The following is a 15,879-nucleotide window of genomic DNA, read 5'->3' as shown; positions in this document are numbered from 1 at the left end:
TCAGGTCAGGTAATGTTTATGGCCTATTCACATGGACCTAAACTTTAAAGGTCCACACAATCAGAAAATGTTTAGTTTAATGAACAGAAATGGTTTTACTTAACACTTAATCGTTGTTCTATTCTTGAATAAATATTTTGAAAGGAAGATTTTAATGTTTTTTTGGTGCCCTTTTACACTCGATTGGCCCCACCCCCCCAAAAAAAATTATTATAATTAAAAACGACGTTCAGTTCTTTGTTTATTCCATAAAAAAAATCAATGTAATCACATCAAACTATTTTATTTTTCTGATTCTGTAGACCTTTAAGAAGCCCCATAAAAATAATAAAAACTTTGCCCGAAACCGTTTTTGAGCCATTGTAATCGAGGAGGGATTGGCAAAGTAAAGCTGCACAATGGCGGCTCTGTGTTCCATGCTCCATTTATCCTTTCTTGGTTTTGATGATTGGGTTCAATTTTCCAAAGCATAGTCCTTCACATCACCTGGAAAAAACAAAACCACATATTTATTATATAAAGTTGTTCATGATTAAAATGTGTTAATGTATTAATTGCCATACATACATACATGTCACATTCCACAAGAATCTATTGTTTTTTACATGACCGTAACACAGCCAGGAGGACACAGTTTTGCAGTTGGGAAAACATGATGATTAAAGTCAGTTGTCCAACCTACATCAACACCATGACATACCCATCGAGATAAGCGATACTGCCACCCCCTCCAAGGCAAAATTGTGTCCAAAAACTGTCTCTGGACATGCATGAGTACTCAACATTTTGGTCAGTGACCTCATCCCTGAGCCAGCTCCCGTTTCTATTAAGTTTTACAGAGTGTTCTACTCTTCACGCATCTTACCCTCACCTTGAAAACATGCACACATTTTTCCTTTGCTAAACAAAGGTGATCAATATAATCCATATAACTTCCACCACTTTGCCTGAACTGTAATTATTTATTTATGGTTATCAAGACTGTCATCACAAAACAGCTCATGTCCCTCCAAAATTGTGCTTCACTTAACCACCAATGTGGATTCTATCAAGCCAGAACCACCATTGATCTCACTTCTGTCACTCATGTATATGGTCTTTTGCCTTCGAGTCATTTAGGGATCGTCACATCATTGCATTTGATGTCTATATCATCTTTGATGGCATCTCGAAGGAAGACTTTCTTCCCAAAATTACTTCAATATGTCATTTCTCCTTCTTTCGTCAACTCGCTGTAAAACCATTATTCTACTTCTACAGTATGAAAGACACCTTCTCCGTAAAATTCCACATCAGTTATTGAGTCCCATTGGGCTCTGTAATCTCACCAATCCTGTTCCTCCCTTTCATTAATGACGACCTCCTTTGTCGATACGATGAAAGGACCGTACCTCTGTCCATCCAAGATCCATCTATTGGTTGGACAGTTCACCTGACTCCACCCACAATTTCAACCTAAGAAGCAATATGGCCACTATGCGGGTACTTACTGCTGTGCAAAGTCAAAGACATCTTTGGAGCTGGCATATTCACAATTGTCATGCCCTTCCTACAAGTTTTCCCTTGTGTAAAACGACCAAGAACAACAATTAAAACGATTGTGATATGCGTCACGAGCCTTGTGAAGATAGAACTCAGCAATCGAGGCAGCTGTCTGTTGATTCTCCATCAACCAAATAACTATTTGACATTCTCTCAAGCAGGGCTTTTACCACAGAGGTTTTTTTTTTTTTTTTGTATACCTTGTCGAGCCTCGTATGAGAGCTAACACAACTCACAGCAAGGGGGCATGAGACAAGAGGGGCGGGAGTGGAAGGGACAAAACAGTGGGGAACAGACACATTAGGTGAACTGTGGAAGGGAGAGGGATGGGGATGGGACGGGGAACATGGCGAAGAGAAGATGGACATTACAGGGACTTTCAGGAAGGAAAGCAAGGGAATTGAAGGAAGTGGGCTTGGGTGGATTATCCGGGGTAGAAAAGATGGAGGATTTGGATGGGGGAAGATAAGAGGTGGTGGTGAACAGCTGTTTTGAAAGCCTGGAGGGAAGAATGGGAAAGAATAGAGTGAGGAAGTTTATTCCAAAGGCGGGAAAAAAGAGGAATGAAAGAGTGAAGATGAGCAGTGATTCGTGATTTTGGTAGTTTTACCAGAAGGGGGTTGTTGGCGGACCTTGAGCGCACTGTGGATATGTGGTGGGGACAAATCGCAGAGAGAGCAGGGGGGCAAGGCTGGAGAGGAGTCGGTAGAAGACAGAAAGACCACCGACCAACTTGTGGTGATTGAGTGAGAGGCCCAAAGACTCAGCTTCATTGCGGGAGATGCCGATGATCTTAAATGCCCTGGTTTCGAGAGCGTGAAGCCGAGAAAGGTGGGAGGCAGGAGCACCAGCCCAGAGGGGAGAGCAGTACTCCATCAGGCTACAGACAAAAGCTTTGTAAGTGGTCAGGAGCTCAAGAGGGCAGAGGAAGGACTTTGCACGACGGAGGATTCCCAGTCGGTGACTGGCTTTTGAGGCGAGGTTGGAAATGACTTTCCCAGGAAAGGTCATGGCAGATAGTGAGACCCAGAAGCTTGAAAGAAAAAACTTCTTCCAGAGGATTGTTGAGAAAGTGGAAAGGGGGGTTTTCTAAACGGTCCTTTCGAAGAGACATAGTGAGAGTGTGAGATTTGTCTGGATTGAAAGACATGTTCCACATGTTGGACCAGTTTGTGATTTTATCCAGATCTGCAGTGAGTGAAGAAGCTGCTGCTTGCCGGTCTGAGGGATGACAGATGGTACGGCAGAGGGTGGAGTCATCGACAAAGAGAAATAGAGGATTTTCCAGAGTTGGAGAGATCATTGATGAAAACCAGAAAAAGAACAGGGCCCAGAACGCTACCTTGAGGAACTCCAGCCTGCACAGGAAGAGGGGATGAAAGAACTCCATTTAGGGCCACACGTTGACTGCGACAGGAGAGGAAGTCTGCGAGCCATGAGTGGAGATGGCCTTGAATACCATGGGAAGAGAGTTTGGTGAGTAGTGCAGGGTGCCAGACTGTGTCAAAAGCATGTGATATGTCCAGGGATACGGCTCAGATTTCCTGTCTGGCATTGAGGACCTCCATCCATTGATGGGAGAGCAGAAGCAGCATATCCAGGGTAGAGTGACCTGGTCTGAAACCAAATTGATGATTGGAAATCAAGCCATTGGAGAAGTCTTCTTCTCATTGGAGAAGGAGGTTACGAAGGTTCTTGCTCTTATTTCTCACTATTTTCTCTTAAACTGCTCGACCAGGCACCATAAAAGCAATGTCATCATTAAAGGTCTTTTTGAGGACTTTTGGGAATCTTGCAATGTTGTGAAATAAAATCTGTCATTTTTTTTTCCTTTTGACAATGTGTACATATGCATCAGGAAGAAGTTAATTGGTTTTGGGTCTCATGGTCACTTGACAGTTGCAATGTGGGGGGGGGGAGGATTGAGCAGTTGTAGAGGAGGGGTTTGAAGGCATGAAATCGGATGGAGATCGACATCTTCGGGTAGGGAGGAGGAGCGTGAATACCAAGGGTTGGGAGGGGAGGAGTGCAGAGCAAAGATGGGCCAGAGTTGGGAATGGGGAGTAGAAGCTTTGAGGGGAGGGGGCGAAGCATTGTGGTGGGGAGGGTGTTTGAAAGCTTGGAGTGGGGAGAGAATTGATGCCTTCGGATTCATTTAATTTCGGTTTATTGGGAACCTCAAACATTCGACAAGGTGGTCTGAAGACTGATATTTGTCAAGTTTTACTATATATATATATATATATATATATATATATATATATATATATATATATATATATATATATATATATATATATATATATATATATATATATATATATATATATATATATATATATATCATATTGCCTTAACTTCAATTTGTTTGCAGCAGAGTTGCTGTTGACAGTTGCTTTTTTATATCGAGAAAGAAAAATAATCATATAAAATGGCATGAAAGAAAATGCAGATTATGCAAAAAGCAAAGAGACATTTTAATTTCCAACAAAAAATGTCCAAGCACAGGGTCCCCACGGCTCAAAGATCACTCAGCCAGGGCACACGGAGTGCTGGCATCAGCGACGAGATCACCTGCACAATGTCCACAAACATTGAGCAGTACCCACGAACATCCAGGGTACACAGAGTGAGCACCACTGTAGTCCATGCGCCCAGGCCTGCAAATGGGCTCCAGGAATGGACCTGCAGAGCAGCAGGAACCACTGGCCCAGAACCAGGGACCACGTGCCCTCACACATCAACATGAGACTGAGTGTGTCCTGCTCCAGCATCCGGAGCACCCCTTTCGCCTGATAGCGAGCCCACTCTGATCACTGCTGACCCACATCCGCTTGGCTGCCCTTGGGACTCGGTCGTCCCCTGGGACTCGGTCGTCATATCAGCATCCTCCCTCCCTCTGTGACCACACCTGACTCCACCACTCCCATAGGTTGGACCGGCCCCAACACAGTGAAGCTGTGGTCAGATCCACGTTCAACAGATTTGTCACAGCCTCGCTGATAAACCCAGAGAGATTTGGGCCACGTGGCTTGGAACAGCTCGTCAAGTGAGGTGTGTGCTCGGGCACAGCCACTCTGCACGCCACATCCTCAAAAGGAGGCCATGGCAAAGCATCTCCCGAAAGACGCTTTTCCACGGCCTCCTGTCGAGGATGTGCCATGCAGGATTGGGAGGGGAAGGGTGATGACTTGGGGTTGGGGTGTCGGGGGGGGGGGGAAGCAAATATGGGTTGATGATTTAAGTCACATTTTACATTGCTCAGATATTCCGTGAGTCCCTGCTCATACCACCAAAAAACGAATTCACTCCTTTGCTGACATCCTAACTGCAAACCCCAGTTTTCTTCTTCGTCACTTCTGTGAATTCCATAGTTAAACTGCAAACTCCCTGAACATTGTTCTTGACCTCATTGTGGAATAAGGTTCAAACAATCTGACTTCCTTTAGCCAAACTGAGACTCAATTCCTTCTCATTTCAAAAAAGTTGACAACAATGTTCTCTCATTTTCCATGTCTCACTTTGGGAGCACAGAAAGAGGGTTCTCGTCACTGCCCCTGCCAGGCTTTGCCTGCTAATCCTTCGACCACGCTACATGTACCTATCGAATATCATATTTTGATCTGCATGAGAGGGTGCTAAAGATGAACCTACAGTCCAATCTAGACCAATGTTGTAAACTAGGGTCCTTTTCCGGATTGGCACTGTTTGTCATCTCAGCCAATGTTGAAGGTCTTTCAGCAGCCAAATAACATCTCCTGGCAGATATTTGCATGATAAATATATGTGACATTCATTGCCTGTAAGAGACGCATCGCAGAGCTATTAGGATCCATCCAAGAATCCCAGGCATGGCACTTGAGAGAGAGGGACCACATGATCAATATGGCAGTGCTGTTTTCGTTCGCAGTGGAGTTGCTATTCACAAATCCTCCACATCAGAACTTGGTAAAGGCCCGGTCACACCTTGACGTTTTAGCCAGCGATGGCAACGTATTAAAATGTATCTAAAACGCTGGCTTACGTTGAACTTTTGATTTTTTTTTTTAAGATTCGGACGTATTCATAGCGACTTGGTCTTATGTATAACGCATTGGTAACTACACAGAACGTTTCGTTGTGTTATAGATAACTTGTACCAACGAATGCTGAACCTGTTGTCGGCCGACACAACCGATGCCCAACGATAGTCTAACTTAGGCATAGCGCGTTGCACGCATCGCCGACGATGTCGTGACGTAGCCTATTAAAAGGCTGACGCACAACGATTCGAATCATAACTGCCGTAGAAATGGAAGTGTCAACATCGCGGTCACACCTTGGCGATCTTGCCAGCGTATGCCGACCTAAGAAAAATGTGTCTAAAACGTTGGGGCACGTCAAATACGGTATGAGTAAGTTTGGTATACGTGAGTACAACGCTAAAGTACGCTATCATACGTCGTCGTAAGTAGAGTACGTCAAGAAATTTTAAACATGTTCAAAATTTTACGACGTACTCGGCGTATGACACGTTCCGCATGCGATGGGGATAAGTTTTACACACGATATGTGGACGCTTACACACGTCCACAAAGGCTACTTATAAGCTACTCATAAGTCGAAACACGTCGCGGTAATGTCTTTTTTACGCGAAACTTATTTCTAACTTATGTTTGACGTGCTTTGAACCAATTCTTTACGTAGTCCCAACACACATCGACGTATGTAGACGTATTCCAATGACGTCTTCCGGTCGACAAAAAAAATAAATGAACGTGTTTCTAGCTTACAACTGCCATAAAAAGACGTGTTCCCAGCGGTTTTGGGAATTGGTATATAAAAATGGTGTTCATCAAAGGGGAACCCAACAGGGTTTTCGAGTCCTTTTTGAGTCGATGTCCATGTCAGCAGTAACAGTATCAGTATCAGTATTAGTTTGTTCATGTTGGCAGTAGAAGGTGAGTGTGAGGGGGAGGGTGTGGGTTATGATGGATCGTCCTTGCGTCCGCGTGTCCACGGGTAGGAGACATCTTTTCACCATTGTTCGAAGTTCTTCATGGCTAATTTTTTATGGGGCTTTTTCAACAATGAGCCATAGCTTGTTTTTACGATTTAGGTCTATTCATAACTGGTTGGACAAATGCACAATGAACTAATAATGTGCATAGAGCGCTTCGATAACTTATAGATACGGTATACCAACGAATAATTATCGTGTAGCCGGCGTTCACAAACTATGCCCAACGATAGCCTAACTTATCCATATCGTGTGGCAGTTTATCTTTGCCGGTGACGTAGGGTTTGCTATTCATAGGCTGCCACTCAACGATTTAAATGGCTGCATCTCCACTATTGAAAGTAGACGCTTGCGCTCAACAATTGGATTTTTTTTTACACTCAACGACTTTTAAACGGTACCACTCAGCTATTTTCATTGTTTACAATGAACGATTTAAATTGCTGTCACTCGCCTTTGTTTTTTGACGCTGGGGTTTGGAAATTTGAAGCATTTCTTCTGAACGTGTTAAAACGCTCAAACTCGACTATTTTAAATAGACGCTGCCGATGGACAATTGGAATCATAGCCAAGCTAGACATCGAAGTGTGAACATCCTCGTCATGCCGAAGAAAAGTTTGAAGAATGCTGCAAATAAGTGTCCTGGCCGTGGCCGTGGACGCTGATGCAAGGACGATCCATTATACCGACGTCTTTCAGCCTATGAGTAACTTAAAAGTAACGTCTGTCGACGTGTGGCAATGATCGCGTAACGTGCCAACAACACGTTAATCATAGGTTAGAAATAAGTTTCGGGTACGCTAAACATTACCTCGGCGTGTCTCAACTTATGATTAACTTACAAGTAGCATGTGTTGACGTCTGTCAACGATCGCAGACCGTGCATACAACTTGTGGCCAGCGTAGCGGAACGTGTGAGTCATACGCCGGCATACGTCGTGAAATTTCAAGCATGAAAAAATTTGAGGACAACCAAAAAGTACAACGTTTAAAGCCAACGTACAACAACGTATGGCAGTGTTTTTCAGCATGTTATCAAAACTTACCCAAAACGTATTCAACGTGTGCCAGCGTTTTAGAAAAAAAAAATCAAAAATCGGCATACGTTGGCTAAAACGTCAAGGTGTGACCGGGCCTTAAAATTGAAGTCCTCAATATCCAGCTTATGGAAATCTCTGGAAGTACAGTCTGCAAGCCACCGAGTGAGGAGTTCTCCTTTCCTGACAGTGTTACTGATAATTCTGTTAATGTGGTGATAGGTGACTTCAACTGCCACAATATACTTTGGGGATACTTACAGACAAACAGTGATGGGGAGTTATTTTAAAGTTGTTCAGATGCAAGACAGCTGTCTCTTGTCCATGATGCAAAGCTACCAAGTTCCTTCAGCAGCAGCAGATGGAGATGCGGTTATAACCCAGACCTTGTGTTTGCTCGAACCGCATTGTTAACCAATGCGAGAAAATTGTTCTCGACCCAATTCCAAACTCCCAACATTGACCGATTGGGAGTAAAGTCCAAACAGTGGTTCATTCTCATGCGGTCATTTCCACTGACGCTTCAACCAGAAAAAGCGAACTGGAGGAAATTTTCAGCAGATCTGGATGCCACAATCAGACTTACCAGCCTCTCCCCCAAACTATGATGTTGTTGCGACCGCGGATACCAAGACACCAGCTTGTCACTCAGGGGGATTAATCCCCGTTTGAGCCAGACCTGGGACCACCGCTTACAATTGACGTTATGGTAATGTGGGTTGTTTTAAAGCCACGAACGCCACCCACTCAACCACGAGTTCATGTCCGCCGTATAATTATTCCGTTTAACTAGAGGTCACGTGGTTACCTTTGCGGGGAGCGTGCCCTCGGCAAAGCACCAATATTATCTGATTAGATTTTAATTAGGGGGGGCCGAGCGTTTTAACCGATGGTGCGTGCCGACGATTTCTTGGTCAAATCTGTGGTAATTACCTCCCAGTCTATCTCGGTTCGGACAATGCCAGACCAATGGAAGGAAAGGACAAACACGGACAGTTTGGAAATCGACAAATAATTTATTAATAATAAAATAAATAAATAAAAAGAACCTTTTATTTGCTGAGGTCAATAAAGAATGAATTTCAAAGCAAAATCCATCAAAATGCCAGGAAAGAGATAAAGAGCAGATGCTTATCGGGGGTTGACTTACTTACAGCTAAACGCAGCCAAGGGTACCCAACAGATCATTCAGGGGGAGGGGAGGGGGAGAATCGTCTTGCTCACCAGAAAGTCGTCCGTGAAGCAAAAACGTCCTGAAAAAGCATGTGTGTGTGTCACGTCCGTCACCAGCACCCAGTTTTGCCGTGCACCCTCTCGCGGGGCAGCCTTGAACGCCAGTCGAAGTCTGGAGGGCACCGAGATCGTCCATCGCGGGTTGAAATCCTGGTGTTGTTGGTGATCGACCCATGCCTCACTTGTTGGTGGCACTGCTCACACCCACATACGCACCACACGCTCGCTTGCCAAAGCACTGGAAGGGCGAATTGTCTTTTCGGCGCTGGTTAGACACCCGCTTCTTGGTCGCTTCTCTCGCCCTTTGCTTTTTCTCTTTTTCTTCAGAATGTATCTCTTTCGCTTTTTCCTCACTTTTTTATATCTCAGAACATCTCTCCTCACAGAACGTACCTCATGCTCTCTCACTCGTTTTTATATCCCCGGGCCCTCTCCGTGGGGTGCCGTCCGCCCAAAGCTCACCCCGCCCCACTGGGGCACGGTTACCATGACGACCCGTGCGCTCAAAAAACGAAGTTTGCGAAAGAATGTTGCTGAGGAAAAATTAGGGCGGGCTTCAGAGCTCATGAAAGAATGTGTGAACGTGTCTGTCGTAAAGAAAAAAAGCTTCCCAGAAGAGAGGGGATCTATCCTTTACCCTTCTCAACGCATCACATTTAAGATCCCATTAGACATGGGAATGGGGCTAATCTGAACATGCATTTAAGAAATAACTGTCTGAGGACCTGGATGTGTGGATGCATTCATCAGACCGGATTCTGAAATCCGTAACTATATTTTTGTGGAGAAGATGAAAAGGTCCTCCCAGGAACAATATCCAGAGAGGCTGTCGGACTAATCACATCCCAGGACTGTCACAAGATGCAAAATAACTCTACAAGGACTACATCAACTGCTTCAAGACTAATCCATTTGGGAATGATACCTTGGAATGTGGAGAGAGACTGAACAATGACATATCAGCGAAGCAAGTGGCAAGAGCTGACTGAATGTATAAATATGACCCATAGCAACAGAAAAGCCTGGAAGACCATAAAGGTGCTGGGAAACAACTTCACGAAAGCACAACCCCCCTATGAAATCACAGCAGACCAAGCCGCTTACCAGTTCTTTATGAACAGCCACGGAAACACAGGCCATCGCCCAAGTGGAATTAAATATCCAAGGTCTCTTAATGATAACCAGGATGGTTTTAACTTCACCAGTCCTTTCACCATGAGTTAACTGCTACTTCGTATCAAAGTGATGATTCACAATAAAGCTGCAAGACAAGACGACATCCTCTGGGAACAAATAAAGCACTTTAGACCATTAACTCTCCCGTGGTTACTAGACAGGTTCAACCGCTGCTTGACTACCAATAAGATCCCAAAACTGTGGAGACGTGCAAAAATAGTGGCCATCCTGAAGCCCAGAAAAGATCCCGCCAACACCAAGAGCTGCCGTCCCAACCTCGCTGCTTTGTCACACATACGAGGTGTGTTCAAAAAGTATCCAACCTTAATTTTTCGTGCGTAAACAAATGAAGCCAGGGAGGCGTGGTTTGGTGCACTTATGTAGGCGATCCTAATCCGTATGCGTCAATATTTTCCCGCCTGCAGAAGCTGTCAGTCGCCGACAGACCGCCGATGAGTGAGGAAGTGTAAGTGAGCGCCGTCGGATATTCGGTTTTGACAAAATGACAGAAAAACTTGAACAACGCTACTGCATCAAATTTTGTGTAAAGCTTGGCGATTCCCAAGTGGAAATGATCCGCAAGATTCAACAGGCCTTCGGGAATGAAGAAATGGGTACCACACAGATAAAAGAGTGGTACAACCGCTTCAAAGATGGTCGCACATCAGTGGAAAGTGAAGCACGTTCTGGTAGGCCCTCAACATCCTGACATGAGATCGTCATTGACCAAGTGAGGACCCTGCTGATGCGGGATCGTCAAATCACAATCAGAGAACCTGCAGTCGAGGCAGACGTCAGCATTGGATCCGTTCATTCCATTGTGACTGATGATTTTGGCTTCAGGAGAATCTCAGCGAAGTTCTGCCAAAGCTGCTAACGATCGAGCAGAAGCAACTCCGTTTGGAGATCGCAGAGGACATGCTGGAGACTGTGAACAGTGATCCCAACTTCTTCAACACAGTGATCACTGGCGATGAGACCACAGTGATCCGTCATTTTGTCAAAAACGAAAATACGACTGCACTCACTTACACTTTCTCACTCATCGGCGGTCCGTCGGCGACTGACAGCTTCTGCAGGTGGGAAAATATTGATGCATACGGATTACGATCGCCTACATACGTGCACCAAACCATGCCTCCCTAGCTTCATTTGTTTACGCACAAAAAATTAAGGTTGGATACTTTTTGAACACAACTCGTACATTTTGTTCAAAAAAAATTCTAAATCGACTAGCCCCCTTTGTGGATCAGCATCTCTTCCATGAGAAAGCAGGTTTCAGACCCTGAAAGTCCTGCACAAGCTAGCTCCTGAATCTTAGCCAATTCATAAAGGATGGTTTGGAGAAATGGCTGATAACTGGTGCTGCCTTTGTTGACCTTACTGCAGCATATGACAGTCAGTCAAGGGGTTCTCACATGGAAGTTATTCCAGATAACAAGAGATGCAAGACTGACATATCTGATTCATAACAAGCTGGCGAGTAGACATTTATTTGTGGACCTCAGGGGTAACCGCAGCAGATGGCGTCGGACAGAAGAATGGACTACCTCAAGGCAGCGTTCTTTCTCCCCTACTATCTCACATCTACACAAATGATCAACCCAAACACCCAAACACTTGGAGTTTCCTGTATGCTGATGACCTCTGCATTGCAATCCAGGATCAATTATTTGAGAAAGTAGAGCAGTCCCTCACTGATGCACTTCTTGAATTAACTAATTATTATGTCATCAACCATTTGCGGGCTAATCCAGAAAAAGACTCAAATCGGTGCCTTTCATCCTAAGAACATGGATTCAAACTGAAAACTTAATGTCCACTGGGATGGGAGAAGGTTGACTCACAATGACAGGCCAACATACCTTAGAGTTACCCTTGACCATACCCTCAGCTACAAAGATCATGTCTTTAAGGCAAAGTCAAAGGTAGGAGCCAGAAACAACATCTTGAGGAAGTTGTCCAACTCTAAATGGGGAACAGACCCAGGGACCATTTGAAGCACTGCACTTGCCTTGTGCTATTTGGCAGCGGAATATATCTGTCCTGTTGGGCCATGCCTGGTGTTGGCCTAATGGATAGGGGGACGGGCTTGGGATCCTAGGATCCCAAGTTCAAATCCCGCTCAACCACTGAATTAATACCAGGTGGGGTTGACTCAGCTGGCATCCTTCCGAGGTCGGCAAAATGAATACCATCTTGCTGGGATGATTGAGCCATTTGAGTTGTTGTTAGTCTTTCGGCTGCTCCCGTTAGGGGTCGCCACAGCGGATCATCCGTTATGATCCGCATACTGATTTGGCATAGGTTTTATGCTGGATGCCCTTCCTGACAACCCTGGTCGCCTCTTACGACACAGGGATAAGGATTGGGTTTCGCCATGATTCCGGGCTGCCCTACACCCTCTCGTAGCGTGGCCCAGCGCAAAGCTCCCATCCTCAAGCGATCCTCCAACCCAAGCCTCCGTGTAGCCGGATTACAGGCGCACGCCACTATACCCGGTTGATTGAGCCATTTGAGTATCCCACATCAGAGTGGCAACCCATGCAGGATTGTGCCCAATAGCCCAAGAGACTGCTTCTGCAGCACTGATGCTCTGTGCAGAGTATGGCCCTAATGAATAAATGGATTCGGTTAGGTTTGGGGCCATTCCTCGCATGCTAAGAAGATGGATCCAGTCCTCAACACAATCTGCAGAGTTATTTATGGTTGCCTCAAACCAATGCGTGTGGACGACCTCAATTTGCTTCGTGGTATTGCTCCACCTTCAATCAGAAGAGCAATCTCCTTTCTCTTGCCACCCTTGCCACCCACTCTTTCGTGACTCTTGCTACTCACTCGTTCAACATGAGCCACTACCTAAGAGATTGCAATTCAGGAATAGTTTCCTTCATGCTGATCATTCCCTGGATGGTAACTCTCACAACTATAGGATAGACTGTATAGTGCACCTGTTAATGCACCTGCGATCAAGACCTCATCAGCTGTTACTTGACCCTGAGTCCCAGCCAAAAGGAGCCAGGAAGACATGGCCAACCTGGCTGTGTCTCAACTGCCTTTGGACTGGAGTTGGATGCTGCAGAGTCCGAATGCAGAAGTGGGGAGATAATCAAAATGGCCCGATCAATTGCAACTGTTGAGAGAGTCCTCAAACAATGGAGCTTCTTCTGAATTGCCCTCTCTGATCAGAGCCTTGCAGACCAGATTATTTGAAAGCTCTCAACTCATGTGCCAGAGCCTGTGTTTTGCAGTGACTGGGAAAAGTGTAGTGACACGAAAGAAGAAGATGCCTCACTTAGCTTCCCCTCCCTTTCCAGCCTCAATCACCCTCCACTACTTCTTTCATGCTCAATTCCCACCTTGTTCCTTTCTGCCATTCATCCACTCAGGTATGATGGGTTGTCAGAATGGCCTTGAGGTTCGCACCCTCGCCTTTAAGCTGTCTAGCCTGGGTTTGAATCTCGACCCAGCTATAAACCATCATTCTGGTGTTTCACACGAAGGCGATTCATCAATGTATGTGCCGTCCCTCAGGAGGATGCCATCTGCCGGCATTTGTTGGTGGACGTTAAAGATCCCTCGGTGTCCTCTGCGAAGAGTAGGTGAGCTATCGCCAGCACCATGTCCAAATTCCAAGTTCATACCATCACCTGGGCATTACATCAGTGGCACAGCTGTACCCTCACGCAATGATGCTACCCCGCAGCTTTGAGCTGCAGATGGAAGAAGAAAGCCCATGTGTGATGTCTACATCTCCCTATTCCCCTTTGTTCTTTTGTCAATCTTGGAACCTGCTACCCGTTATTATTCAACTCCTCAATGAACCTAGATTTCCTTTTTCAAATAGTCTCAGTTAAACATACTTCTTCTTCGATTAACATTTTTGGAATTGAAATCTCTTTTGGGGTGGAGTTTCTCTGTCTGTGCTCACTATTCTTGATCGAGATCAGACGAAGGTTGTTCGTCTTGTGGGTGACACCTCGTTTACTGACAGCCTTTGGTTCCTGGCTCACCGCACAGCAGTTTCCTCTTCATCTTCCCCCCCGGTCCCATCATCAATATACGGTCGTTGCTCTACAGATTCACCTATCAGCTGAAGTGCCTCCACCTTCGAGGTGTTCTCGCTCCACTCGTTTTGGCTTTCGCAAGCCACCCATGCCGTGTGTCCCTTTCGATGTGCAGAGCCATTAAACCTACCTTTTTGATTTCCTCACACTGTTAAATTCTGGAACCAGCTGCCTCTTGCATTTCACACCATTTCCAACCTTCAGCAGTTAAAGGCCCGGATCAACAAACTCTCTTTTTGCCCTGGTATCTTCCCTTCCCTCATCATGAAGACCTTTCTAATGGCAATGGGTCTCACCATTCTCCTGGAACTTTCTATATTTCAAAATTAGTGCAGTCAGAGATATCCTTGCCAATAGGACGCACCTGCTCCAACCAACAAAACAAATATCATTTTATAAAGACGATGTTGCCCATCTCTTCTGTCGCGTCGGTGTTTCACGGCTGCGCCTCTCCATCCTGGGATGCAAAAGAACGAAGCCTCATCCATCAGGGGGATGTCTCACGTCGGGGACTCCACGACCGTTACATTATCATTGAACTGCGTCAAGGTCACACGGCGACTGCGTCACTAATGCTGCAACCTCCTAAATGGTTGGAAAACGGGCACATTTATCGAACCATAACCTCGAAAAAGATCCAGCCGACGGCGACTCATGGGCTCCAAGAAGACACACGCTGCAGAGGCACCCCCTCCGCCGCAAGCAAGCACACCATTTGTGATGAACTACCGGATTTCGAAAGAAAGCCTGGTCGGAACCAGTGCATCACCCACTTCATCACCCATTTTAGTGTAACGCATCACTACGATTTGGTGTTATGGCAGATGACTCGTTAACAATTTAACCCGCGTGGCACGTCCCCAACCCACAAAAAAAAACTGGATGTTTATTGTCCTTTTTAAACCGCCCTAGCACCACCACTACCACCCATACAACGTAGGATCTATTCCTAAATTAGGAATACAGGTATTTACCATGCATTTTTCTCCCCCCCCCCCACCTCGAGCGTGCCCTCTGTGACGCGGTGGGCGGGACCCGGTGGTGTTGGAGGCGTGGTCACGTTTCCACCACGCCCCCCTACGGCTCGACGAACTTGTCCACCAGCGAAAGATTAAAGCGTTTGATCACGACTTGCTTATTCTGCCTGGTTGTGGTCGTCATGTGCCGCGGCATGAAGGAAGCATTCATTCACCGTACTGCTGGTTAACGTCGTGTTTAACCCAATAGGTGCAGGTAAGCATCGTCTTACTGTTTGTCAACACCACGGACACTTAAAAATAAACACATACAAGTATACAAGCCCATATTAAACAGCTCGTTCAAGGCTTTTGCCTCAATCAAAAACAATCGTCCTCCGTGCGACCCTTGTTTATAGCAAGTTCTCATCTACATATATGTACAGTACGTGTGTGTGTCTGTGTGTCTGTGTGTCTGTGTGTCTGTGTGTCTGTGTGTCTGTGTGTGTCTGTGTGTGTCTGTGTGTGTCTGTGTGTGTCTGTGTGTGTCTGTGTGTGTGTGTGTGTGTGTGTGTGTGTGTGTGTGTGTGTGTGTGTGTGTGTGTGTGTATATATATATATATATATATATATATATATATATATATATATATATATATATACGTCACATGTATATACAGGTAATACATACAGCGTTGGGACGTTTTTTTGGCGATCACAGGACGGAGCTAAAGCATCGGGTGGTGTGGGAGTCGATCAGCTGTCCGAATGGGCGGGGAAAGGTGAACGAATTCACCAGCTGGTTTTATGGGCAGGGCAACAGAGAAAGGGGCGGGGCAAAGCTGAAGATTGACGTGTGAAAGGCGGGG

General features: G+C 45.6%; 1 protein-coding gene and 1 long non-coding RNA gene across 2 annotated transcripts in view; one reads left to right on the top strand and one right to left on the bottom strand.

The window, feature by feature from the left end:
• Positions 1–224: 224 nt before the first annotated feature.
• On the bottom strand, positions 225–15,840 carry LOC147032048 (uncharacterized). The gene is made up of 2 exons (XR_015055020.1): positions 15,702–15,840; positions 225–486 (listed from the first exon to the last, which is right to left on the bottom strand). It is a non-coding gene; the product is annotated as an uncharacterized LOC147032048 (long non-coding RNA).
• LOC147032042 (sodium/calcium exchanger 1-like) overlaps positions 15,120–15,879 on the top strand; it is a 424,503-nt gene continuing 423,743 nt past the window's right edge. Inside the window, exon 1 of the mRNA XM_085869331.1 lies at positions 15,120–15,287. The gene's annotated coding sequence lies outside the window, so the exon portion shown is untranslated. The remainder of the gene's footprint in view (positions 15,288–15,879) is intronic.

This window comes from Eptatretus burgeri, chromosome 2, assembly GCF_056783735.1.
Source record: "Eptatretus burgeri isolate ZD-2024b chromosome 2, Ebu_testis_v1, whole genome shotgun sequence".
Lineage (NCBI taxonomy): Eukaryota > Metazoa > Chordata > Myxini > Myxiniformes > Myxinidae > Eptatretus > Eptatretus burgeri.
The sequence above is the reverse complement of the archived record's forward strand: the minus strand, read 5'-3'. Positions and strand labels throughout refer to the sequence as shown.